General features: G+C 47.7%; 1 protein-coding gene across 2 annotated transcripts in view; it reads left to right on the top strand.

Moving 5' to 3' along the window:
- LOC125949496 (GTPase-activating Rap/Ran-GAP domain-like protein 3) overlaps window positions 1–24,927 on the top strand; it is a 74,303-nt gene that overhangs the window by 21,244 nt on the left and 28,132 nt on the right. The window contains exon 1 of one of the 2 annotated variants that reach the window (XM_049676602.1): window positions 21,572–21,644. The exons of the other annotated variant lie outside the window; for it this stretch is intronic. The gene's annotated coding sequence lies outside the window, so the exon portion shown is untranslated. Of the gene's footprint in view, window positions 1–21,571; window positions 21,645–24,927 lie in introns of those variants that run through there. 2 annotated transcript variants of the gene reach the window in all.

Below are 24,927 nucleotides of genomic sequence, written 5' to 3'. Positions count from 1 at the left end.
TATAACCTACGATAAGGTTAAACAAGAATACAAACACCAAGTCACTGAAGCTGAAGGTGTTTGGATTTGCTCGGAAGCATAGCGAATAGATAAGATTTGTGTCATTATTTTTACTGTTCATTTCACATCATACTCGGCCTGCCCATCGTTAAAGCGACTAACGAGGGATTCGTTTTATACGTTGGTGATACATGCTCACTACAAAATACAAAAAAAAAAAACCATGCGTCTCCATGGTTCACTACCATGCGTCTCCATGCAACAGTGAGCGGCCATGCGCCTCCATTAGATGCGGACAGTGCGGAGCAAACTATGGAATCAACATGATGTACTCGTTTCTTTTTTTTATTATTAAATCGCTTCTGTTATGGCAAACCTGCAGGATGCTGATAGTATATTCATTTTCAATCATAGCTGATGGTCAATTTTTAAATTTCTAAGCAAATTACGAATACAGCCAAACGATCCAGTGGTCATAATACGACACCGATGAAATCAACCAGGCTCAATAATGTTTGCTCTTCACTTACCGTACCGAGATACCAATGTACCTCGAAGGCAACATTAGCAACCATTCCCGGGACGAGGTACCCATAAAGCGTAAACATCGATTACAATAATCGCGATAGAAAGCAAAGTGACTCTGCAGTTCTAGATAACAACTGGACCTGAAACGGCTGCTTTTAACTCCCGTGGTCGGTGGAAGCCGCTGTAATTTCTTTGAAGCAGATTGCACATCGAAAGCTTTTCATGTCCCATCGTTTGATCCTACTACCGACCTTCGTGACGGTGGTTTGTGATCTTTTGTTTTGTCTCACGGATGACTCCGAAATGACAACGACTAGAGCGTTAATGGTGACGGTGATAATACAAATCTGGGCCATCAGCAGTGGCATCCAGGGACATCAAAGAACTTATAATGGCCTTGAACTGAATGAGCGGCTGTAAGATGAATTTTTAGATTAGAAATATGCGAAATATCATTCATCACGTGGTAACTAGGGAACATTATGCTAAATCAGAATTATACTTAACAAAAAAATACATAAAGTAAAATAAGTTGTGCCTAAACCACGCAGGAATTAGTAGAATAATCATCGAAAAAGAACACATTGTGAATGGGAATCGCGTATGGTATATGGTGGATAACAACTCATTTATTTGATTCTGGGTAGAGCGTAAGTAATTCAAATCGAATTCTGTTCCATTGTTGTTGGTGCATAATCTTGAAACTGTTCAAGTTAACATTATTCTTTCAACATCTCATCCTGCCTCGCTAAGCAAACATCTTCGTTCGCAGTACGGCACTGCCGTCTTCGCTGGATGATTGTCGGTACCTTACATGGCGTTCGTATCCATTTTTTCGTCGTTATCAGGCTGACATTGCTCAACTTACCCTTTCCGGGGAAATGTTTCAAGAGGCCACTTATGAAACACAAAGTCAATCGTACCAACAATCCATACGAAATGATGAAAGTTTCCTCGACGAGAACATGACCCGTTAAATCAACAAGTTTGCTCGAATGGAACGATTTTTCTGTTCAATACAAACATCTTTGTCAATTCAGTTTGTTTTACTTTGGTCACAAATAATAAAAATATTCAATATTCTCTTCTTCAAGTACGCTACTTCAAGTCCGGGGCCCTCAATATAAATGAATGAACCGAAAACACTCAAGTGGTTGTAGTACCATCAAGTATTTTGATTAGATCTTCAACGGCGATGCTGACTTCATTATCACAAAGAACGGCCCCGTAAAACAATGCTGCGGGTGTTTGTAATACACTTCCAAACGGAACCGTATCTAATTGCTAACTCAACAGACAAACATCAACACCGGCCAGTGCTTAGAATGCTGGACAGGCTCCGGCGTCTTGTTCCTTTTAAGTCCTGTGTAATAGCCACCGCTTGCTTTGATATGCCGGTAACATCAAAGGCCAGCAGGTCAGCAGTAGCAAGCAGTGGTCAAGAAAAAAAGGCGCTAAAAGAAAGAATCTGGTGCTTACTGATTTTTTTTTCTATCTCGCTCTCTTTTGCTCTCTCTGTCTCACTCTGAACTCTAAACAGCGTTTTCCCTGACGAGATAATTCGTAAAACAGTAAAACCCATGAATGTGTGTAATGTAGAAACACGAAATTCCCATGCAAAATCTTTGCTTTGAGATTTTTGCAAATGAATACTAACAAGATATGACTTCGTTGAATTCATCATAAATTTTATTTAGTTTTCCAAGCCAAAAAAGCAATGCCAGTTGAGCAAAAACGAAGTTGAATGTTTATTTTTTCAACAAATTGAAACCCAATACCGCCGCCGATTGTATTGAATTCAAAACCGCTGCCGGCAGAAAGTTTTGCTTGCTGAATACATTCGATTTTTTGTGAGGAAAGGCCCATTGTAAAGTTATACAATGCTGCCGTTTTTTTTGCCGAAAAGCCTCAAACATTCTACCTCAACCCGTTTTTTATGAAATACGACTTGATACCGTTGATGTTTCTTTGTTGACATAACGGTAGCTTTTGTTACTGTAACCAAACGCGCTTTATTGTTGAAGGTAAATAAAAGAAAAGGAAGAGATCAATATTTGGTGTGGCAGCGGTTAAGAACTTTTGGCAAAAGTTATGCACTGGATCGGATATTTGCTTTCACCGATTGCTTCGGCTTTCTCTCTCTCTCTCTCTCTCTCTCTCTCTCTCTCTCTCTCTCTCTCTCTCTCTCTCTCTCTCTCTCTCTCTCTCTCTCTCTCTCTCTCTTTCTCTCTCGCTCTATCTCTATCTTTCTCTTTCCGTTACTCAAAAAAATATTGATTTTCTTTTTTTAACCAACTCTTGGCGACGAGTTGAGCTCGGTTCGGTTTTTCTTAATACAATTTTGATGATTGCTGCTTGGCGCAGCGATCCATACAACAACACCTTGCCACACCTTCCGCTCACCACTCGAGAGCATCTCCCTGCCCGGGGCCGCAACGCGAAAGCGAAGCGATAACACGAGGTATCTCGCTAACCATCTTGAACGGCTTGACACACTTCCTCCTGCCCTTGTGCTTGCTTGCCAGCATGATAGTTCATTTGCAGACCAGGAGCCGCTGCTTGAGTGAGACCCGTGACATGATTTGAAATTTTACGACCCGGTGCGTCCGTCCCGTTATCACAGCCCGGCAGCCGAACACCTTGTCGACCGGGACCACACGATCATTGCCAGCATTGAAGCACCTTAACCCTTAGCCTCCGAAACGTTCAGCGCTGAAAATGAAGTGTTAATTTTTGATCCTTCAAATTCACCACCCACAACAAGGACTCTCAGCAACCGGTCGTCGTCGTCGTCGTCGAGTCGAAGATAGCGTTCCTCCTGGTGCTAGCTGGCGATAGTCCTAATCGTCCTCTTTAGTAGCCGTCTTTTAGTGGCCGTTTTTCCGTTTAGCATCGTCGAGGAAGGAGGGTGAGCACCCTACCCTTACAACCACCCCTTAACCGGTAAGGGGGAGTGGGTCGGATGACAGTTGATGACGGTGCGCCTGCAAATTAGAGACCCTGAACTTGGCCAATGGCTTCGCAGTGAATCGGAGACAGGCTCGGCGACGCAAAAGAGCGGATCCACCTCCCGGCTGCTGCAGCACCGGATCTGTCTGTGTGTGTGTAACGAACAGGTTAAACGAACCACAAGCAGCCGGTTGTCGTGTTGTGTGCGTATGCGTGGCTGTGGCCTGTAACACAGGTATCTAGTCCGATGAGTGCTTCGTAGAAGGGCTGATTTGGTTTCGCTCGCAGGCTGGCAGCTCTGGCCACCATCGACACACGATACGCTCGGTACGAGCTGATGCTGGTGCTGGAAAAGGCTTTTCATCGCAAAACCTTTTGAGGTTTGTCGAGGGAAACTTATGGAAAATGTATAATGTTCAACCCGTGGCGTTCCAGGTCAGCGATCTTTGCCGAGCTTTTGGGGAAAGTGCCTCAAACCGATTCACGCCACCACGCACCACGACCACCTTCCCCCTTTTTCACGGTCGTGAGGGATATAATGGGCCTTCCGTGTCCCAGCTACACCGCTACAAACGCTACGCAAACCGGTTGGTTGCGGTTGAAGCTTTCAAACCGTGCGTAACGCGAGGCACTAAGCCCTTCGGCCGGTTCCGTGCAGGTGGTTCTACCTATGCTGCACCGGGATCAGTATTCTCAGTATTCCGTTGCAAAAACTTGAACACGCGAAACATTATCAGATGCTTTGCGAGCCCGATTTGGCCTCACGAACGCATTATCTACCGAATACGGAATACTACGGTGATGCTGCAATGGTTGCACCGTTGCCGTATTCTTACCCGGAAGGGAAATTCCAATTCCGAAACGTAAAAATGACAAGCACCAGTACGCGACGTACACTGTTAATTAGTTTACACGAACGAGCAGCACAAAATATATGAAGTTCCGCGCGTGCAAATGTTCGTACGAGCTCGGGAGAAGAAATCCGGTAGACAAGGAACCAAGCGATGACGACGACAGAAGAATGGCTTTTCTGCCTCGAGAGCAGTCAGCGAAACCATCGAGTGCACTCTTTCTCTCTCTCTTATACCCTTTGATAAACTTTGCTCTTTTCACAATCACTTAACGAGACTTTATAACCCTCATGAGATTCTTCAACTCACATACTATAACGAACGGGTAGTTTATGCTGCGCTGCACTATGATGCAACGCTGCGACCAAACTAAGAAGAGGGCAAGATGTAAGTAGGTCAAGATCGTTACGATAAACCGAACCGAAAGTGGGAAAACTTTCATCCTGCTTCGTGAGCACCGGATTTTGGTCTCCTTTTACTCCACAAAAAAAAGCTAGGTAATTGAGGGCCACGAAAGCCATGAATGTTTAAGTAAAAACCGGGGTTTGAGAAACTTTCTCGGATCTATGCAAAAGATCATGCCTAAGCGCTGGAATTGATATGCATGTCGTGCATCTTACCATCGGCCACTACCCGCGTGTGCCGCGTGAGATGAGGTTGATCCGGATACGTAATTAGCATACTGATGGCTACGTTGGTATCGTCCATCCTCTGGGTGCAGCCACGGCGACAGAAAACGATAGCTAGGGATGCAGTGAGAACACACCGGACGATGTATTTCATGAATTTCATCCACTGGAAGCCACCCAGCTCCATCGGTAATTCGAAACAAATTGCAGCCAAACAGCTCAACAACTATAAAGCCCGGTTTGCAATCCATTTGGGGATATTGGCCGCTATGTATTGTGGTCCTTCTTCGTCACCGTCACTGTCCTCTCAGCACAGCTGGGGATCCATTTGGAGATGAACATTTGCCGGTGCGGGTGAAGCGAAGCGAACGGAAAGTTGGCCAGCACCGGAGAACAGGAACGGACCAGCGATGATAATGCTGCCGTGTAGCGTAGCACCCCCTCTTCAGAATGGTATTGGCATCACTCAAAACCCCCTCCACCTGCAATGAAATTGTATTGGAAAAGTGGGAAACTACGGGAAAGCTAGAGAGAGAGAAAATGTACCAGAAATGTGCTGCTGGGTGGTGGTTGGTGTGAGCCCGTGGGACCGTCGTCGAGGTGAGGTGAAGCTGGCAGTACATTGTGTGGCTTCTCGGCGTGTGGCCACTGTGCAGTAGCAGCAGCAGCAGCAAATCGTTACAAAGTTTCTGCAGTTCCCTTCTTCCCAAGCACTAGACTTTTGCATCCCTTTACTGCCGCCTGATTGGTGGATGCATTGTTTCGTTCCGTTGGTAGCACCGCGGATCGCCAGGATGCCCAGCTAAGTACGCCAATTGCCAGATGTCGTCGTGCCGGAACACCGAGTGAACGGATTAACAAGCAATCCAGGGAACAAAGACGAACGAAGCGAGTGGATTGCGTTTGTTCATTCATGCATGCTACTCTTATCTTCAAGTGTTCAACCGTTTTCCAAGTACTGCACGCTCTACGATCAAACAGGAGACAGGGAGCACCACCATCAAGAGACACGACCACGAGCAAGGCAGAGAGAGACACACAGTCAAGGAAGTCAATAAATAACGATAAATTCCAATTGATTGTCGGGTGACATCTGGACCCGTTCGGTTCGATGCTTGCTGGTGTGCGTCTGCGAAGTAGAACAATATCGCCTTCGTTTGATAACCCCAGGAAGCCAGCTTTAAAGCGTCGATCATCTTGGCACAGCAGCGCGTTTTGCGTTGCTTGACAAACGATTTACATGTTGAATTGAAATGATAAATTCAAACACCAACCAACCAAGCCGCCAACTTGCCACGTGCCAAGGCCGTTTCCAAGAACGAGAACATAAGAGAGCGAGCGAGAGAGAGAGACCGAGAGACGCGCAACATTAGCAACTCATTTTCATAATCTACGCGCCGAACGAACGAAAACAAAATTTTGACTCCAGTCATCATTCTAAGCTAAGCCGCTGGGTGCCGCGCGGGAAAACCCACAGCGCACTCGGCGGCGATAAGTGATCCCGGGAGCATATTTGCTAAATAATGAATATGCCGTCCGATGCTCCAATTCCCACTGCAGATAACAACGCCCTACCTTTAAGGCTACGGTACGGCTTGACGGGTCCCGAAAATGGGCAAAGGAATTACCGGAGGGCTCCTCCGTTTTATCTTTTGCGTTCTGGGCCACCAAGGAAGACGGTACAACGATGTCAACGTACGAAAACCGTCACCATTAACGCGTGTGTGTGTGCGTGAAGCTTGGTGAAAATGTAATTAAAAATATTTCACTTTCTATTTGCTCCACTGATTTATTGTACGCAATTAGTGTCCTTCCGAGACGCTTCAGGCACAGACCACAAGAAAGCATAATCAGCAAAAGATCACCACCCCAACACGGCTTCGGTGTGTGCGGTTCCCGAGGAATGTCCGTTGAATTTTCGGTATTTCGCGCAATACAACTTCAATGGTCCTCCGTGTACCGAGGTTCGGTCAAAAATAGACACCATTTTTTTTGGTTTCGAATCATCTTCTACCATAACACCAAGTGTTTGTGTATGTGTTTGTGCGAGTGTCTGTGTGCCGAGGTTACTAATTTCCACTAACCCAACATAACTCCGACACCGGAACCCGGGACCAGCAGTGCCGGGCATTGTGTCGGAAGTTTGGGTCCCGGAGTGTTAAAACATTAATCCAAACATAACTCTTCGCTGCGAAGGTGCTTCGTTGCTTTGGGCCAGCTGCGCCAGACTGGAGCTTAAATTTAATACCCTCGCTAGCACGTGGCCTTCAAAGTTGGGAAATTAATTGTATCGTACGGTGTTTACGTGCGTACGTGTCTGTGTCCGTGTGTGTGTGTGCCCGTTCCCATAGTTGTCATCGGTTTCATCGGTATGCCCCAGAGCTGGGATCAACTGGGAGCTGAAGTAAGATGGAATGGTTTTTAATGTTTTATGGGTTCGAAAGCTGCTGGCGTAAGCTACGTTGAGCACACGAACCGGAGAGACGATAACTGATATTCGCTCCCATTAAAATCCGATCCGATCCCCGTGTGGTTTATGATTTCTGCTTTAAGTTATGCTTGCTTTTGATGCAAAAAACTGGAGCAGGAGTTGATGCTGTAGTCTCTCTCTATATGCTTCATGAGTGCATTCCGATCGAATCGCGATGTGCTTCATCACGGCTCATTTGCTTTCGCGCATAATTGAACGTGATCAATGGGGATAACATGTGAACTCGAGACTGTGTGTGTGTGAGGGAGTGCGAATGCTCAGAACATGCCGGCAGGTTAATGTGCTTGTCAGCACACTGCGTCAGTCACTGCGTTCAATGCCAGACCATGGTTTTTGATGGGGATATAATTAATCAAGTGAGTTTACCAATCGTGTCACCTCTCGGAATGACAACCTGGCAGGAATGGACAACTTGGTTCGAATGTTAAGGAATGGCCCTTACATGGGCCCTGGAACGAGCTCCAAAAGGTGAAGAAGCGATTTATCTAATTCGTTTCCAATTACGCTCCCATAAATCAATCAAATGGAAATGCTCGATTTGGCGTGCCCCGGGGGCGAGTAGTACCGCGAAGGTCACGGGAACACATACAGAGAGAGAGAGAGAGAGAGAGAGAGCTCTTCCTTCCGTACCTCGGTTTCCTCTTCTCCTCTTGGAGTAAAGTAGAGTGAGCGATCCCTCGAGTGTCGTGCATCATGTTACTCGGGGAAAGCTTTCAAAAATCGTACCCCGGAAACGACTCCTTCCGTTCGGCGTTTAGGGGAGGGGGCGATCGAACCGGACTGTACCGGAAGCTATCGCCTGCCGGATGAAATGGATCGATGGATATTTGTACTCGATTTCGAACGAACAGTTTAGTCTTCCCGCGGGCCCACCCCAAAAACGGATTGACGGTATCGTGATGCTGACGTTTGACACAACAACACCCTCGAGATGGGCCACCTGAAGTGTACTGTGGGTATGTTCTGCTGGATGCTACCTTCCTGCAGGAGTCCTTCCGGCATATTCGAAAAGGGATGCGTTCTCATGGGAGGTAATGGGGTTCCGTCAGGGGTCATTGATTCGATTTCGTTTCGAGTTATGCGGTGCGGTGTATGTTTTATGTTATTTTTTTGGCCTTCTTTCCCGCCGTCCTGCGATCGCTAACATGTGTGAGCAGCGGCTGCTGGTGCCGGTCGGACTGCTGATGATGGAAAATTGGGGGTCATTATTCAATTTTGCGGTCAGTCAGTCAGGGTTTGTTATGCTACTTCAAGGTTGATTGTGAACGAATGTTTAATGTGTTTTTAAAGTTGAGATTATGTTTAACAAAACCTTCTGCACTAGAAAAAGAAATTTAAATTCCCTCGTACTCGAAGGTACTTATTTACTTACTTATGCTCCATAGCTGGCATCGATTCTGACATCAATCTCGATATCGCCACTCCATATCTATTGACTTGTTCTCATGCACAGCTTCAAAGTGCTCAATTGAATTCCCTCAAAGTTGATATTCAATGATATCGTTTATGGAAGTGACAGAATATAACTTGTTTAACTCAATGTCGATACAGGATGAAGGTTTCTTGACGAAAGATATGTTCATATCTGTTCCTCCTGATACTGTACATGGGCTAATGAAATTATTCTCCGTAAAACGGGAGAAAAGTAGCATACAGGACACATACATCGTCATACCTTAGGTTTACGCCTCACGATCATCAAATAATCCAATAATCCCCATGTATCCCCGGTAGCAGACTAGATTCCTAGGTCCTAGACTAGGAGAATAGGAGCATCTAATGATCAACAACTGTTCAATCAATAGCTGAGCGAAAGGCAGCGACAGAGTGTCATAGCTTCGGGTTTTAATAAACACACCAAAAATAGGATGGATTCACTAAACCGAATGCCGAACGTCGAACGCTCCCCCACCGGTACCGTTCACACCCCGCGCCTGGTCTTCGTCCTTGTTAAATCAACGAAAAGAATCCCTGCCATATTGCGTTCGAATCTCGTAACCTCAAGGCTCAAACCACATCCCTTTCTACCCAGGGTTGCTGGAGTTTACTCGCCGGTTGGTCAGCGGTTCTAGAACACAGCATCGCGCGAAGCCCCCCCCGTCCCAAAGCTCACACACGGGAGCATCACACGGAGTCCCGAGGAAAACCTTTCCGACCAATAATATTCCACGAGCAGCTTTGCGTAAATTGGTTGTGAAAACGGCTAAATTAGATTTCCTGTCAAGGCAGTAAACCGACCAACCGGCCGAAGGTTAACCGAGTTCGTGTCCGAGTCGGAGCGGAAGCTGCTACCGAACGGTTACTACTTCTATCGCTACCGCTACTGCTGCTGATGGTGTTTGCGTTGTTTATTCTATTGCTATCATGCGTCCTCGTCAGAAACGTGAAAACCCCCTAAAGCGAGCTGAAGAATGGACGCCAAAAACGGACCAGCGGACGGCCGGTGCGACCGAATAGACCACATTGTCTGGAGAGATTTGGACGCGAGGACGAGGATGAGGATGAGAGCCCCATAAAGGCGAACTTTCCCATTTCGGCTACACTAATGGAAAATACCTTCGCTACGGGCAGAGGGTGTTTGATTTATGTACTTTTAGCTGACGAGAGCTCACTGGTTTCCGTTCCCATCAAACCGACCGGGGTCAGGCTCAACTGATGTGTGTGTGTGTCTCGCACCGGCAGGGAGGAGAGCTGTTGATGTAAACAGAAACTCAAACGAAAGTTAAAGCTCCTGCGTGAGGTGAAGTGAAGCAATTAAAGTGCACTCAGTACCGGAGCACCTGAACCTGGCTGGACCCTGGAATAGTGTCCTGGAACTAGCAGCCCTGGCCTGCTGATCGGGAAGTAAAAGTTTGCTTCTGTCTATTGTTGGCAGCCGGCATTAAAGTGCTGCGCTAAGCTCAACGTTGACCAAAGCATGATGCCAGATGATGCCAACAGCCAGCAGTAGGCTTCGCCTTTCCGCATCCTACTGCTTCTGCTAGCTATAAGCTGGTTTAAGGCGTTAGTTTTTCTTTCTCCTTTCTACCGAGAGCGACCATACGAGCCATATACTCGCTCCTTCCTCCGCAAAGGATTACTCGGAAAGCTGTGCTTTCCTTTGCACCAAGATTCATTCCAATGGAAACAGAGGTCTCTCTGCGAGTGTGTGTGTGTCTCTTTCTCTTTCTGTCTCAGTCCAGCACTGAAGGATTCTCTCTAAGGCATTCCTTTCCCAGCACTATAGCGAGAGAAGGGGGTTTTGTTTGATCGGAGGGAGCGTCGCGCACGTCCACCGGTGACGGGCTGTGGTATGTGCTCGCAAGCCCGCTGCTACATATCAACAAGTTTCACCAGACCTTCCCCACTCCCCGTTCTGCACCTGCAACACGGAGAAGTTCGGTGAACTTTGGCCCGAGCGCGAATTGATACTCTGGTGGCTGTCTCCGTGTCCGTCTGTTAGACAAGGAGTTGACGTGAGGAGTTTTCTCCGCAGAGTTCCACTCGGTCCGTACGATGGATTCATGTCAGCAAACTTTTGCTGCTAACAATGCCTCCCTTGCCGGTGTGCGAAGACCGCTCTTGGCCGGTCGATCCGAGGCGTTGAAATCGTTGACGTCGTTTCGCAAGCCCGTAGTGCCGGTAGTCCCAATTCCAAAAAGGCACAGACCCAAAAGGGCTGTTGTGTGATGTAATTACGGTAATTTCTGCTCCCGATCTCCACTCTCTAGCTCTGTTCGGGAAATTATTTCTTCGGCAAAGTCATTAGTCGGAGTGGATAGTACTCGTTGTCGCCATGTTAGTGTTGGCGATTTGCATGATTTATGATCGAGGCTGGATGGTTGGCTGGCTACCGGGCTGGGCTCAGGTACGAAGTCTACCGACTGTCAAATTACTTCGCTCAAATGACGCTACATACCGCAGCGTACCGGGTATGACGGGCGCCGGTAGTGAAAGTCCGGATAGATTGAGTCTGAAGACGGAAACGAACCGAACCTTACCAAGGCCAACGTTTCGGTCTGTCAACGTTTTCGAACGGACGTCCTCGTTGGCATTGTATCAATCTTCCGAACCAACCGAAAGGACAACGCCGTTGACAAACGTCCCCCGCGTTTCCGCGTTCCGTCAATCAAACCCCTTAACCCCCGCAGTGTCGCAGGCACTTGGCACAATGTAAAGCCCTTGAGAAGATTGAACTTCGAGAAGGTTTTCGGTGCCGGAGCGGATTGACGAGCGCGTTTCGTTCGTTTCGATCCGTAAAACCAGACAGCCAGCCAGCGAGTGTCAACCGTTGTTGTTTAGCTGGCGCTTCAATTCCGTAACGCTCATCACTCGTCAAACGTCTTGGGGGAACCTCCCTGGAAGGACGATTTGCAAAATATCTTGCCGATGTAGTCGATTCCTGGAACTGGCTCGGTCTGGATGCAAATACCGAATGGAACTCGGGATAACGCGGAGCCTGCAATGGACGGAGCCCGTCAAATCCGGTTGACGCTGACAGCGGTACATGCGGCGGTGTCGATGTCACCAGCCATTGAAACGACCGCTCGTACCGGTCACTGTCCGGATGTTGGCCACTGCTGCTGTTGGTGTGCCCTTTTGTGTATGTGTGTGAGGATTCGTCAACTATCTCCGCCCGAGAGAGAGACAGAGAAAGAGAGAGAGAAATAAAAACAGATTATCCGGGGAAGGACAACGTAGCGAGGTCGAGAGACGATGGTAATGAAGCCGGCTCGCCATTCGGTCCCGTCTGATGGGCTGTTGGGATGCAACGATGTGCTTTCGATGGAATCCAACGATCCTAGACCATGGTAGCGACCATACCCGGTGCCACTAGGAGTAGGGCAATAGGGTGCCATATCGTCTGAAAATGAAAATCCGCTTAAGGGTCTGAACCAAGTGGCCGCGAGCAGCATCGCACACGGTCCGGTAGCACGGTGCTGGCTACCGAAGCGAATCAACAGGACATTCTGCTACTACTCCTCTTTCTCCTTTTCCACCGGTAATCCATCGTCAATGGATGGTTGGTCGACACCTTACCGACCCCGATTTACACTCACTAGCAGTGTGTGTTTTGGTTTTGTTATCACCATGAACTTTTATATGTGTATGTGTGTGTTAGAGAGAGAGAAAGAGAGAGCCTCTGTTGTACAATGAAGATCATAAAATAAGAATTTCATTTACTCGATCGAGCACAGCAAAGCCGAGGAGGAAGAGGAAGAGGCTGACGATGACGATGCTGCTCCGCCACATATTTACGCATCGTTAAGCGAAATTGATAAACCCATTTCCAGCCCTTTTCCCAGCAACACGGTAGCAGCCAGGTGCCCACTATGGCCCACCTCTGCAGACCCTCGTGATGTGCCTTATCTTCGCTACCGCACTGGCCGCTCGCTGCTACTACTACTACTACTACTACTGCTACTACTGCTACCGTTGTCGCATGAATTGGACTTGATGCGAGGTTCCGTCTCTTCTGGGTCAACAGGGAACAGTGGGGTATCATCATGCCAGGCCGCAAATGAGTCCAATTACTGGAAAGCCAAACAGAGCGTTTCGCAGCAGAGCGCCATACCGAGCGAGCGAGCGAGCGATCGTAAACTATCGTCCGGACGCCATTTTCCTTTCATTTTTTTTTTGCGCTCGAAAGCCCCAACCCCAATCACGGTTCAGCCAACCCACACACGAACGGATGGTAACGAGAACGAGAAAGAGAGAGAGAGAGAGAGAGAGAGAGAGAAAAGACAGGGTGAGGGAAAGGGATGTGGAAAAGCGGAAAGGAAAATGAAAATGGCCAACGAAGTGGAACGAGCGGGCGAGAACGAGACAGAACGAACGATGCTCGCTCTCGTTCGCTCACTCACTCACTCACTCACTCACTCACTCACTCATAGTAGGCTACGAGGACGAGACGCGCAACACATTGCCACCCGAGAATGGTCGCCGTTGGCGGACAGGATTTTGATTTTTCGGTCACCACATCCTCCCACATCCTCCTCTGCAGCGCTCTTAGGGATGTGTGTGTGTGTGTGTGTGTGTGTGTGTGTGTGAGGGAGTGAGAGCAACAGGAAGGCATCGGTTGCAGGAGATGCTCGCTTCCGGGAGGATGACAACGACAACGGCGACGACGACGTCGACGACGAGGACGACGAGGATGGCCGCTTATCCGCCATCCAGCCAGCCCTCCAGCCAGCCAGCCAGCCCGTCAAGGCGACTGGTGGAGGTGGAGCAGGGTGAGGAGCAGCAAAGCAAATAGATCAACCCCTTTCCCCTTGCTATCCACCATCCGCGATGCGTAATGGGATGAGGATAGGGATGGGAGGGTTGATGGGAAGCTGGTTCTCGTCTTCGTCCTCGCGGTCGTCGTCGTTGGCGTCCTTGTCGTGGTGTGTTGTCGACGTGGACGTGAACGTGGACGTGGACGGTCGGTCAGAGACAGAGTGACACATCCGTGTGACAGTAGCAGTGGCCCTGGTCTGGCCTGGCGTGCGCTCTCTCTCTCCATGGCGTCGCCAGTTGCTTGCAGTCGGTGCTGCTGGCCGGTCGATCGGACTGACACGGAACCGGGGCTCACTGTTTGCTGGGATTCGAACAGTTTGTTTCGCAGCGCGCCGGACGGGATCGTCAAGTGAGACGCGATTGTGACGTGTAACGGAGTGAGATTCACCGGGGGGCGGTGCCGGTGTTACGTGGAGGGGTGGCTTTACCTCACCAGTGAAATCACTTCCGCTTCCGGTGGTGTTGACATTGTTGACTATGAAGGCGAGGGATGCAAAGGAGGGTAGACGTGATGGAGGAGGTGAAAGGAAGATCCAGAACATCCCCTCATCCCTCATCCACCATCTTCCCCGTCTGGTGGTGTTCTCTTTATGTGGAAGTGTTTTTGTTTGTCCAACTTGTTTGTACTTCTTCGTTCCACGGTCCTTCTGATGGACCACCACCTCCTCCCACCCGGTCATAATCCATCCGGCCCCCCCCCCCCCCCCCCCCCCAGGCCCTGAGGGTAGAATGTGCGGTTCGGTGTCAATGCAAGCTTTCAAGATTCTTTTTAAATATTTTAAACTTTTCTCCGCCGACGAAACGTCCATTTGTTCGCCATCACAGTTCTATATTCCGGGTGATGTCGCTTATAGCGGAAAGGAGCGTGAAGCGATGGTTGGTGTCCCATCACCGAGAGTTATACAATTCAAATTCTTATAAGTGCACTGGCTAATAGCCAAGGTCGTTCGCAAGTGTCTGTCTGTGTGTGCATGTGAGAGAGAGTTTAAAATGTGGCATGTAGGGCCATTTCGTTGACATCGATAGTAGTCACCAACTAGTCGTTGGTCTGGCCGCGGGTTTCATAATGTCGTAGAGTGTGTTCCGGTGGTGGTTGTGTAATGAAAAACCAACAAGCAAATGGCATATCGCGAGCTCAAGACCATCAGCAACGCAAGATCAATTGATGGGAATTCCTTTTTGGTGATAAAGTGTTCAACTTCCGAAGATAACCCAATCAAAATGGTCCAAAAACCATTCAATCAATTATTACAATACCTCGTTAGTGGTGTCCAGGAGAAGAAAGAGAAACGCTCACCCAGGAGGTCGAGGTCATCGCATTCGATTCGATTGCAGCTCGACGACGGGCTGGTCAATCGCAGGGCCACGCGAATGTGCAATTAGCGAGCGGCCAGCAGCCAGTGGCAATGGCAGAAAAATGTAAAGTTCCACCGATAAGATCCGGTATTTGCATATTAAATCTGCGCCATTGAACTTTGGAAAGTTGTGTGTGTTTTTTTTTACACTTCGCATCGCTTCTTTCGCCTTCGTTAGTAAGTTTTGGTTGAAAACTTTCAATTGCAATTGAGCGTTGGATTTTCCCCATTCAAATTGCATTCTGTTTTCAATTCGAGGGAAAAAAAATTCTTCACTTTTCCGAGAAATAATTTCAAACGCCAGCACTCACGATGGTCAGCTTGTTAATTGCTCGCGAGAAGTACGCGAGAATGGCCGCGAACAGTAATCCACTTAGCGTGATTATGGTTAGCCGCTTATCTCTCTTTTTCAAAACGAATTAACGAAGGCAGCTGCTTACTGAGGAAGTTAATAACGATTACAGCACCTCTCGTCCATATCAATCGACCCCCCTCCCCGCCAATCCGGTTTCCATAATAAATGCTAGAAAGATGACGGATGAATCATCATTCGCTCGTTGCTTGGATGCATTTTGAGCTTTTCCGAGCACGCTTGACTTTTTACGATCGCTCGCCGTCTAGACGCGGGCGCACTTTTATGTTCCACAAAATCTGCAGATTCCGACACACACACATACACACACACATTCGTTCGCGGCCAGCATCACTAGCACGACCACCGGTTGTAAAATTGGTTTTTCATTTCATCCCCTCCCCGTGTGCTCCCTTTGGGCCACCGGTCGGGGAACAGTTTTATGACGCTCAACAAGATCGGATGACGACGACGACGATGATGATGATAATGATGATGGTGCGCAATTTTTTATTACACTCTTGAGCGTCTCATCAATTTTGATAAAAACGAAGAAAAAACAATAATCATAGCGCTGTGAGCGGACACTTTCTTTCTTCCCGGGCGGACACACCATCCTGCTCCGTTGGGTTGCTCCGTTCGTGGCTGCATTCTGCTCGTGGAAACAATAGCAGCATAATAATGCTGCCGGGTTTTGCCGGGGTGCCCGGAAGAGTAGGTGGTGGCCACAGCCACATGTCACATAATGCCCATGGTGTGCATCCATCAGCGAGCGAACGAACGAACGAAATGAGGCGCTAGCGCGATCGATCGATCTCCATTGTTTGATGAACGCGAGACTCCCGCCCCGAAAAAGGGATCCGGGCCATGGGAAGTGCAGAAACGTGAACGAAAGAAGAAAGCAAAGTTTAGCCCAAAGTAACGCGACTCTCGAGCCAGGGCGCCAGGGAGGATGTGAGAGACCACGACGGATGGAAGGATAATGAAAACGCTTGCAACCCTTCGTGTGGTGTGTTCCGTGGGAAAGGATTACGCCAATCGGTGGCCGCGTAGCCTCGGTATCGGTGGCCAAACAATGGACCCGAGAATGGAGAAGATGAAAACCATCGAGTGGATCGGTGTCGGTGTCGGGCATTCAATCTATAAAGTTGTTCATTATCGGGTTTTCCTCGTATGTCGTCTGGCCAGGGCTGGCTGGCGTTATCCTGGCGGGTCTCTTTTATGATGGCTGCAGCTCCGTACTTTGTGCTCCATGTGCCCGATTACTTACAGCCCAGTTGGCAAAGCTGTGGGTGGCTGCCACGGATGCATCCGGTGTCGACGTTCGGAACGATCCGGATGCCGATGAGTGAAGCAATCTACAGTATCTTCGTCCCGTGATTTGCCAGCTTCCCGGAAGTGTGCCAGTAACTGTGCTATGTATGTGTGTGTGTGAGTGTATGTATGTGTGTCTCGGTAATCTGATTGCTTCATCGCAGCACCGGGAATCCACTTCGCATCGCTCGCTTCTCAGCGTGAACCGTGCATTGTATGTGTAATGGTGTGTCGAGCTAATGGGTCGTGTGGCCCAATGTGAAATAGTGGCCGCGTCTCGTACACACACACACACACACGCACCCGGTATACATTGTAATCGTATTACCGTGATCCTGGGTCATCTCGATTCAGGAGTAAGCGTTATCCGGACCAATCATGTCCCGTGCATCACCTAAATCGTCACCGAAAGACCGTCCAGTGAACCGTCAGAATGCGTCTGGTGCTGGAGTTCCTACGCTATTGGCCACTCCGTCGTCATCGTCCGCCTGGCAACGTCCAAGTGGCGCACTGCGAGCCGAAAGCTTCGACGAACAGCAGCTGCAGCAGCGATTGGCGCAACAGAGCGCCACACCATCGTCGTCGTCGTCGTCGTCATCGGCCATACCATCGCCACGCCATCAATCACCCAAGTTCTTTCGGACGCAAAGCTTCGGCGACCGGTTGCTAGCGTCCTCGCCCAAGTTCGTCAAATCGAAGAAGATTTTTCAACAATCCAACGGTTCCAAATCCGGTTGCTCCTCGACGGCTCTGTTCTACGCACCGACCACCGGCGAGCAGCAACCACCATCGACACAACCGACGTCAATCCCGTCAACCGGTCGGGCGAAGGAATGTGGTGGTGTGGTTGCGGTCGTACCAGCGATGGTGGTGGAACTGGAGTGCAGCTCCTCGGTACCGGCAGCGGATCAACCACCGTGGACGGTGGACGATCCACTCTGTGCGTACCGAGCGGAACTACGTCAATTGCGGCAACTGCAGAAGGAACGTTTCCGGTCCCGGAGTAGCAGTATCTCCGTCGAACGCTGGAACGAGTCCGTTGCTACAGGACAAAGGTGAGAAGGGACCGCGCGAATGGAACGGGAGTCGGAAGGTTGCTGATGGGAAATTAATGATGTGACTCCCGGGTGGCTGATGGACAGTTTCCAGGGCGAGCAAGACAGAGGACGAGAGGGAGATAGAAGAGTATGCGGTCACACCGGATGCCACCAATTTGTGATTGCCAAATTTTAGCAAAATACTATATAATGTATAGCACCGCATTTCTCATCGAACACAATTGAGTCTTCGATTCATCCCCCCTACCACTCAACCCTCGTCCCGTGCTGAGCATTGAAGGGCTAGAAAATGAGCGACAGACAGACCAGACGGGAGGAAGCATCACTCAAAATAGTAGATTGATAAATGTGTGATACTGTGTCAATGGGGCTGTTGGCGTGCTGTGGCGTGCCTTCCCTTTTTTTTACTGTTAGAACCTGTCCACAACGAGGGTTCCGCTTCGCTTCGCTGCTGAAACTCTGTTGCTGAACATCGCCGGGTGTGGGCTGTGGGAGTGGTTTTGATGAACGAATGAATGGCCGACCGGTAGGGAAACCGAATCACCGTTAATCATCGCTCGGTGATAAATGGCGCAAGAGATTTGTGTGATTTGCGGGTCGCATCACGGTTCCGCGTGTCATGTCTCCGGTGGCTTCGTTCTTTTTTCTTCCTTTCCGTTTTTAGAGTAAAATCCCTGGACTTTTCTGAGTTTTTTTTTATTTTGCCCAGGACAGGCTATTGTCCTACCGTGCGATGCGATGCGTTTCGCATTAGAACGATGGTCTGGAGCCTGGAGGTGGAGTGTCCTGTCACACTCGGAAATCGGGTTGCACGACGACTCCCGTGTGTCGCTAACAAGCTCGTCATGGCGTGTCATTAGTGGGAATCGTACGTGGCAAAACCGACCGCAAACGTTGGTCTTTTCACGGCCATTCCTTGTGGATGGTGTAAAGTTTCGACATTTCCGACGATTTGGTCTTATCTCTTCGAATCAAATCCATTAGCGGAATTTATCGTTCAACGAATTGCGCATTGGGGAAGGTTTATGATCAGGATAGATTATTTTGAAAGAATGGATTGAATTGAATTGAATTCATCGAAATATGTTTAGAAAATGGTAATTTTTTAGAACTTTTGAAGAATTTCTGGAGAAGAATCCTGTCACAGTTAAAATATGAGCATCACGCCATCGATTGCTAGTGACCAAATTAAGGAATAAATTAGAAATTCGGGAAAATATCTCACTGCCTTTTTTTATCTCCAAAAGTCCTTTATCTCCTTTGAAAAGCCTCGAGCTTTCGAACGAGCACATCTATCTGATTATCGAGATATACAATCTTCAAGGTCATTCTGAGTTATTTTTAACCTTGCTTGATCTTTGTAGAATTGAATTGATATTAATGGATTGATTTAAAAAGGAATAATCGATTAAACGGAAGGCTAGAGAAATTACACTGCTCTAATTAATACTGTTGGAATGTTCCAAATGAATTTTAATGAAAAAGAGAAATGCACATCGAATGCAGCCCAAGAACCGTGATTGCGAGAACGGTTGACGTCAATTGAGTCATCAATTTAACCTTCCTCGCTGCAGAGCTTTATTATCCGCGTTGGAAAAAGCTCAATTCGAACAACAAATATTTAAATTGACCAATCAATGCGCCATGCGCAAGGCCAATCATGACATGTAGCTACACATTCTGCAACTGCCCTTTTCCCCGCGAACTGATCGTGCTGGCAATGCACCAGGTCAACGGTTTTCCACGCGTGAACCTTTGTCTGATGGAGTTGACCGTTCCCTGGTATCAATCGATACAAAGCAATCAACGGATCGGTAGGACTTTCGAGAAAAAAAAACATGACGGAGAGTCAAACAGAACAACAAACAGTACGGAAAAATGTTTCTTTACTTTAGCCCTAAGTTAATTATGGAACGGCAAATGTTTGCCGGAATGGAATTGTGAAAAGAAATAACGATATCGAGCGTTTCGCTGGTAGGGAGAAAGGTGTTGATATCAAAATACAGGAAAAACCTGTTTGAGTTCCTAACGGATAAAATCGATCGGCTTGGAGAAAACCTATCGAACAGCCTAAAGCCACCTGCTCACTGTTCCGTGTAAGCTCCAGCAACAGGTAACCACGGGCGTGTATCCGGAAGGGAAGCTGATTTGCATAAATTATTCACACCCCGGTATGCTGCTTGCCGGTAGCACGCGGAAAGCCTCTCACGAATGACTACCATACGCGGTTTTTTGATCCACCTTAAGCCGACAGTCGGGTCCTGTGCATAATAATTTGATGCTGGTTTTCACCGAAAGCTATATACAACATATATGCTTCAATCCACACGGCTAATGGTAGCATAAACGTGTATGGGCAAGACTCGAGCGGCAATCCTATCGACATTATTGAGCTCATCATAGTTCGATGATCCATCAGGCTTAGCGAAAAATGTGATAATTCAGGGTGCCGTGATTAATGGATTTTCCCACGCTTGAGCGGAGTTGAGACTGTTTTAATTTCTTTTTCAACTATCCTCACTCACGCTAGGATAGGGTTTATCGGCTTAAGATGCTCTATCAAGCAAAGGGGCTCGTTGAGCCCTATAGGATGGAGGATGCTCTCGTAATGAAGATTGATAGAGATTAAGAGGAAAACAATAGATTATCGATGAGTATGAGGCTGCTTACATCGCGTTCGTCGCACAATCGCCCATTTTTTTTGCTTCCATAGATGTTCGGTGTTTCTTCAATCAACGTGATCGTATGTCGTCGTCGACGTTTGTGAGAAAAGCTACACAAGAAGCTATTTGAGAAAAGCTAACATGCACTTTATATCCAATTGAATTTCCTATATTGTATTTTCCTTTTTGCACACATAGTTTAACTTCAAAATAACTTAATAGAGAGTATGTTATATTATAAACACCATTAACATTTAGCCCTTTTCCTTTAACATCTCATTACAGGTAAGAAAAACCAGAACCGGTATAAACTAGGCATCACCAGCATGGTTTGTATATTTTCCTTCAAGCGAGCTATTCCCAAACGAAATATTTCACCAAACGGATGCGTCCAGGATACACTTTTCCGGGGCTTTCGTACAGCAAAGCTTTCGAAATCATGCCGTAGATGCGCGCGACCTCATGGAAAGCATCGTCGATGAAAAGCTTCGTGAAAATTCATAGATTTTCTTCGCAAGCATGGCGCCAACTCTGCTAGCACGTGGTTATCACGCCGTTCTTTTTCTTGGAACATGTTTGTTTACAAACACACCATTCGCACACTGGTATTGGTGTTGGTTTCGTCGATGGTGTGCGTTCAGCGGGACACAAGCGTTCCGAGTACGACTAGAAATGCCGATGAATGGAAGGCCCGACCCATCCAATGATGCCTCCCACTCCCAACATGTTTTGCTTTGTCGGTGTGAAAGATGATAGTATTTGTCTCGCACCGCAACACGGTATCGGGTTCGGGTTTCGTTTCACACTTTTACCCCCCGGTTTTCCCCGTGACTGCAGCGTTGTCGCACAGCAGCAGCACCAGCAGCAGCAGACTGTCGCGACGACAACAGACAATCGCCTCACAAATCGATGACGTTTCGTTTGGCTCTTTGTTGGTGGGCTGCTCCGAGTGTGCACATGCGGTAGGGTAAAGCGCAGGAGCGCAGGATTCGGTCGTTTTTTGGTGGTGTCGTATCGCTTTTGTCGGGGTGTGAGCATGCCAGTCAGCCAGCCAGCCATACGCGTGCTTCGGCCGATGGGCGCGCTTTTCGTGTCAGTTTTCCACGAGCTTTCGACCGGTACGGTTCACGAAGCGATTCCGCTCGCAAACGCAGTGAACGCGCGTTCCGTGGCGTGGTGCTTATCGCTTAGCATCGGTTCGTGATTTGTATAGTGTGTGCATAGGTCTAGAACATTATGTGCTGGGTGCGTGTCCTCGACCCATAAACACTGGACATCGTGCTGGCGGTTTGAGACGGTGTTTCAAATGAATTAATCAAAGTCATGCAAAGTAGCATAGTGAAGTATCCCTTGCGTTTGTGCATATTATTCCGTTTCCTGCTCTGTGTGCAGTCAATTACCGCAGAGCATAAATGCGAAGTGGAATTGTGGAAAAATTTACAGTGATTACTTTCAGTCGGAATGGCCGAGATTTTGTTGTTGTTTAATTGAGTGGTTTAGCTGCTTATTCATTTGATTGAAGTTATCGACCATGTGTGTGTGCATGTGTGTCAGGAATTTACTTTGAAGTATTACACCGAAAACAAGCAAAAAAAAAGTTTACCAAGCATATGCATGAGCGCTCGCTGATGATCCAATTACAGTCGAATACTAATGCTAGATAACTTTTGAAAAGGGATATCAATTCCACAGCTCGCAGTTCCATGCTAGTTCGCATACCAGCATTGCCAGTGTGTAATTGAGCGCGAGGGTTCGTGTAACTCGTGGTCGAGTGCTTCGAACTAAACGTAAACATAATTAATTCATCTCATTCATTCACTGCTCTGCCGCTGCTGTGATCAAGTTAAAGTACACAGAGATGCTGGAATGGTATCAATTAACCAGCAACCATAATTGAATCAGCACATCGTTGTTCTATTTACCGAAAGTGAAACCGAATCCCGACACCGACAACGACAACGACGACGACGACGACAGCTGCATTCAGGCGGTGGCTTGTTAACCGCAAAATTGTTTTCTGATTATGTTTGCGAGAAGGGAAATGTATTATTCATAACCACCATCGATTGCTTTCATCGAGCAGTATTGATCAATGGTTGGTTTCGAATTACGGTGTTCGCCACCAAACACCAGCTCGAGAGCACGAGAGCTTTCTGCTATCTCCGCTGCCATAAAAATTTCTTGCACCATCTGGTGGAAGAGATTAATTAACACCAAAAAGCGCAAACACCACGCACGACAACACGTTGGTTATAATCAAACGGTTGGTTTGAAGATTACTTTATCTTCTCCACCACCACGGGACAGTAATGTGCCGTTAGCCGTGGATGGGAACTGTGCTTGCATTGCCAACATGCCAGCAAAACACAATTTCGCGACCAGCTTGCACCGACTGCTGCTAATACTCCCTTCGGAAGCCACGAACGCATTTTATTAGAAAAATGTGGTATCGGCATGAGGTAGGACGAAAAGCCGTACTCGAACGTGATTACGTATGAGTCACGTGTTGATGGGAGGAGACAAAATCCGTGTCGCAGGCCGCTAATTGACTACCGCACGCTGTAAACAGCCGGTACGAGCGCACAAATGAAAGAACCGACGGTACACACGGTATATTGATGGTGCAGCTCAGGGCCAAGGGAGCAAAAAGCCTTTCAATATGCGTAATGGTAAGCAGATACTATGAATTCTGGCCGCCCTTCAAAGCCCACTGAACACGATTCAATGGCATGTGGCAAGGATTTTCATCGCAAAATAGATTCTAGGAATATCTTAGGACACATTTTCGAATTTCATTCCCTTCCGTGGCTACTGGCCGGGGGTAATGGTTGGCTGAATTTGAATGCTTCCCGAGTGTCAAAGGATGTCGATCAGAAGCGACAGAATTTGAAAACAATTTGCCTGTGACAGCCAATTGGAATTAATTTCTTTTTTTGATCGCATATTTGTCACGCATTTCGATGAATTTTTGATCAAGCTTTTCGCACTTAATGTTACCAAACTTGATTCCTCAAATTTTAGAAGTTAACACGCAATAATCTCGATAACTCGAGACAGCATCATGTCTCATTGCGCCCATTACGTGACTTTGCGGCGTCGTTGAACACGTTTAGTCTGGTTTACCCCGAAGGAGTGTAATTCCTGTTCATTTCTTCAGACAGGCTGCAGCAGTAGGTAACTAACTTATCGAGACTATCATGGATCGAAATAAAATTATGAGCCCCGGTCAAAAAGTTCCGCCAACAGGAATACGATTTTTTCTCGGCCATTTAAAACACGAAGCGCACGCTGCAGCATTTCCCATCGAAAGTGTATCCTGATCGTGTTTTTCTTAACTTCTTTCTAACTCGTACGAGCCCCAAGCACTTTTGCGTCGTTAACCGCGTCTTCATTGAGCTGTTTTTACTAGATAAGTACGTGGCACGACTCAAGCCCCAGCCCCAACGTATGATGATGGGTCAAAGTTTTAATTACATACGGCACCCACTCTGCTCTTCGCCTTCATTTCTAAGGCCGTAAATAGCCACCATCCCGGGGCTGATGATGCTGCCCTTTTCAGTCCTATCGCCAGTTGTATTGTGGAAGCTCAAATGGTTACCTAAAACAGTTGGGAACTTTAGTTGTTTGGGTAAAGTACGTTCCATCAATACGTTACGGGACGCGAGAGAAGATTGTGTTTTTTACATCGCTTCGACTACAATGGTGATGTGAGCCACCGGCCGCGCTGTAGCGCTCCTCCACGCCTAGCATGTTTCATTTTCGCGTCGCCGTAATGGATGTTTGATGGACGTGCATGTGACACACATCTCAGTCGAGGAAACGGGCAGAGAGAACAAAAATGCAACGCAAAAATGTCTAAAGAGGTCCTTCCGCGGGTTATCGAAAGGCTAAACGCAGGCAGAAAGGCAAATTTCGAAAATCAATTTCATATATTTTAATCGATGTGCCTTTAAACGGTGAACCTTATGGTGCCGCCTGCGCTGGATGTAAATTCGTTTTCGCTAAGCTTTCGCCTTCCGCGTCGGGGAAGTCCTGCGGAATAATCAAATTTCATTCAACGTTCCATCTAACGCCATGCAGCGTCCCATGGTGCGAGGATTTGGCAAAACACGGTTTATCCTCAAAACCGCAAGAGTAAAGTCCATTACGGTTTTCATAATTATGGTTTTACGGAGAAACTCCGTTGATTGTTTACTGCTCCATCGAAGGAGGAAGTTGCTCAGACTCGTGCAGTTCGGCTCCAGACATTCATTGATGAATATTGTATTAATAATTATACATTGACAAAAGCGACTGCACCGGCAGCGGACCTTGGACTCTCGCCGAAACCAGTACCGTTCGAGCACGGGCGAAGGAAAGGAAACAAAGGAAATATGAGCCCGGGGTAGCCCAGGAAAATACCAGGCAGCCTTGTTTCGGAATTCTAAAAGTCGATGCTTTTTATGCTTCTAGCCGGTGCCGGGAACTGGAGCCCGGAAT

The sequence above is a fragment of the Anopheles darlingi genome, chromosome 2 (genome assembly GCF_943734745.1).
Source record: "Anopheles darlingi chromosome 2, idAnoDarlMG_H_01, whole genome shotgun sequence".
Lineage (NCBI taxonomy): Eukaryota > Metazoa > Arthropoda > Insecta > Diptera > Culicidae > Anopheles > Anopheles darlingi.
This window is presented reverse-complemented; position numbering and strand designations above follow the sequence as displayed.